The sequence below is a fragment of the Gadus chalcogrammus genome, chromosome 6, assembly GCF_026213295.1.
Source record: "Gadus chalcogrammus isolate NIFS_2021 chromosome 6, NIFS_Gcha_1.0, whole genome shotgun sequence".
Classification (NCBI taxonomy): Eukaryota; Metazoa; Chordata; class Actinopteri; order Gadiformes; family Gadidae; genus Gadus; species Gadus chalcogrammus.
The window spans coordinates 25,841,364-25,845,133 of NC_079417.1; positions in this window are offsets into that span (position 1 = coordinate 25,841,364).

Genomic DNA, 3,770 nt, shown 5'->3' on the forward strand with positions numbered 1-3,770 from the left:
GGCACTCACAATAATAGTTACACTGAAAGCACGTGATGACGAACAGAAACACAATTTGTGCCAAGTTTTCAACCTTGGCAATGATACAAACTTGAATCAATGTTTCACCTTTTCGACAAGCAAATACCAAAATGTATCAGATAATTTGTCTCTCTCTGTAATTTGTCTCTTTCAGTGATTTTTTGGTAGTGTTGTCAAAATACATAAGCAAATTGTCCCCCAATAATGTGTAAGCTCTCTGTAACAACAAAAACACTGAAACCTGCTGAAATGGTGTAAAATACTTAAAGGTATGATGCGTAATTTTTGAAGCTAGGAGTCTCTATATCAAAACTCTGAGCTGCCAAGTTTTCATAAAACTTTGGAGTGAGATTTAAACGGCACCCATTTGTTTGGGGCCCGTTCGGGGGCGCTACCACTCCCTGAAGACCTGAATACTTACACCAAGGTCTCAAGTTACATAACTTCTAATCCTTATCCAAACCACAAATAAATGATAGGTGGTCGATGACTCCTGCTATAATTTGTCAGCATACAATTTTAATTTGGTATTTTTATGTCATCATATGATAGGTTTATACTATGTATCTGTTGAACGTGAATCAAATCAATTTAAATTTAAAGTAACCCACATTTATTTCATGTAGGTGGATTTCTTCAAATTGGAATTTGACCAATATATATATTTTCGAATACATTTTTATGGGGAAGTGGTGGGGCCCTTAATGCTATTGCAGCGGGGCCCTTAATGACCTACCTACACCACTGTCAACTCGGCATATCTTATGACGATGAAACCCAATTGAGGTCCCCCTTGTTATTTAGCTTACTTCCAAAATTACTGTCAGCTGGAAAACTAGGAATTCTTAAAGTCACAGTGCTTCAGCCTGGTGTCGCTACTACGGTTTGAACTTGGGCCGAGCGGGATCTCACGTGGTGGAAGTCTCACAATGCTTGAGAGTTAATGCAAATGAATTTGTGTTGTAGCCCAGCGCTTGTTTTCAGTGGTCAAAATATTACGGCAATTTGCTAAAACCTGACATTACAGCATTCATACATTTTGATAGAGTAATTGAAATGAAAAGTTCAAAGTATAAATAACTATGAGCGTGTTCCATGGGCCTGATCCACTTGTATCCCTGAATTCACGGAAGTGAGGTGGCAATGGGAATATGACGCCTTTGACAAGCGACCCAATGAGACCCAAAATCAAACAACAGATTTGTCTGGGTTTAAATTTTTTGCAAACATTTTGGGAAATTTTCAAGTACACAATTTAAGAAAATATGCAACATATGTCTAGTTGTTTTTGGATAGTTGAATGCAGAAATGTTACATATTTTACCTTTACAATTAAGCATTCATATAAGGCACATGATTAAATATTCAAAGAAGATATAATCTGACCAGGAAACAACATCTGTTAGTTGATTAGTTTTGAATTTGTAAAGTATAACTTATAGCACGATAAATATAAAACATTGTTTCATTCCAATAAATCCACTTTTTCAGATTTCGCCTCCTGCTTCAGCCTGATGTAATGTTATAACAAATGTGGACATTTCCTAACAAAAAACAAGGAAACAGACAAAGTGCTTTGTTGGCAAATCTTTTTGATCCACGATGGAGGTGCATCCCTAACCAAATGCGGCCCCTTGTGTTACACGAGACAGATGTAACACCCTTGATCTAATTTGACTCAAAATAGCCAGAAAAAATGATGGAAAAGTAGAGCAATTTTCTCATTTTTCCCTGCATCTGCTGCCTCTCTTCCTTCAAAGGGACACAAGATACCATTGGATAAGAAGAGGAAGGCAGCACAAAATAATAACCCCTTTTCCCTGCCAATGCCTCAGGGAACACAACACATTTTTTAACTGTTCACAATGTAATGCAAAACCCAAAAAAGAAAATAAAGGATTGAGTTCTAAAAAATTGAAAACACAATCTAATAGGACCATGGCGGTGTCCTGATAGCAGGAGACACAGCTCTATTGGCTCCCTAATGACACCTTGAGGTTCGTCCGCTGCGAGACCAGTCATTCCCTTTGTGTACGCAACGGGGCTCCGAAAACGCCGTCCGGAGATTAGTGGTTTGTTATTGAGAGCTGCGTCGTAATGGCTCGTTGAACAAAAGCAAATAAATCATGAATAAAATCAAAAAATCTGATCAGCTGAGCCAGTCCAGCACCACATCCTGAGGAGATAAAGAACCAAAGGAACGTGTCCAGTGGTTAAAACACCACGCAGTGTTCTTTTAGTCAGCGTCTTCCTACCTTTACACCCTTTTACATGTTCTGTATCGATGATATCAAAAGGTGTGAATGACTTGGTTGTTTAATGGTCCTCACATAGGAGGCAATTATCTGGACAGTAGCCTATAATTGGAGGAGATAATATTTAAGGGCTGGTTAGGTATTGGTGGCTGTTTTGATCAAAGGAAGCAGAATCTCAATTCTGTAGGGTCCGAATCAGATAATCGATGTTCCCTAAAAGCAACTATTGATTGTCTTTGTAATGGTCCCATGTATAATGAGTAGAATGTTACCTTGAGAGCCACACACATAAAGATAAATATAATCCTGAGAGTTTAAGCTAATGTGAATGAGTTAGCGTCCAAATCAATGAGGCTGAATATACACTGCCATGCCTCCACTAATCTCTCTTCTTAATTATTTGCCAGAGTTATCCTTTATATAACCGGACATATTCAATGATGTGCTACCTTTCATTGACAACAATGAATCACTTGTTCAAGAAGAATATGTATTAAGGCACCATTTACAGCTCTCAGAATTTACAGCTCCACGCAGAAGTAGGATATTTTTAAATGTGTTTAAGAATGTCAACATTGTCAACGAGTGATTTCTTTTGTTCATCTTTTTGTCAAAGGATAATACCCTCAGGTGAGCGGAAAATAATGATTATCCTGAGAAGTCTAAGTGCAAGGAGAGACTATTGTCAACCGTCAAGAAACTCCACTCATACGAGTGGATGGAGCCTTATTGTCCTTCTCGTGATGCAAACCTTCAAGAGTAACCATCACACAAGGCCATTATTTAATATAGCAGAGTGCTGCGAAACATATGTGTTTTGTGAAACTATCGTGGTCTGCAACGTAGTTGGAGAATTGACGTCATTGGTTCGGATCTGCGTTCTCCATTGATCGATTTTGGAACAGTGGTGATAATATTAATTTTAGTGTTTTTCTGTAATGATTAAAGAATTCACCATCCTTTGATACCCTTTCAGGCCACGTCTTATGGGCATAGCTAGTTCTGGCGGGACACTAATCAAGCGCCCCCTATCAGCTGACTGCTAACGCGGCCCAATCAAATGCATGTACACTGATAAGTGTTCAATTTAAGACCTTTCATCTTAAACACACACTCTGCAAAGTTAGGTGTGCTGAGCAGAATTTCATCCACCAACATCCAGCCTCCACCTTCTCTGGTTCTGCTCTGTATTGCATGTAACCTATACAACGGGTTAGAGATATCTAATGGGGGACAGTATAGTGCTCCTTAATGTCAAATGTTGGTATGCTGTTGGTAGGCTTTAACTCCTACAGAATAGAGCACCAGAAAAGAGTGGAGCCATTTTAATGCACCAAATGGTTAAATCTACCTCTAGTGATTACTGAGCGCTACGTCAACGGTTCTCTGTCCCTCTCCCAATGCTGCCTGCATTTTCAGGGGAGTCCCAGGGTTAATTGTACATACGTATATGCACTTCGACAATACACTTTACTACAATGCACTACAAAACAC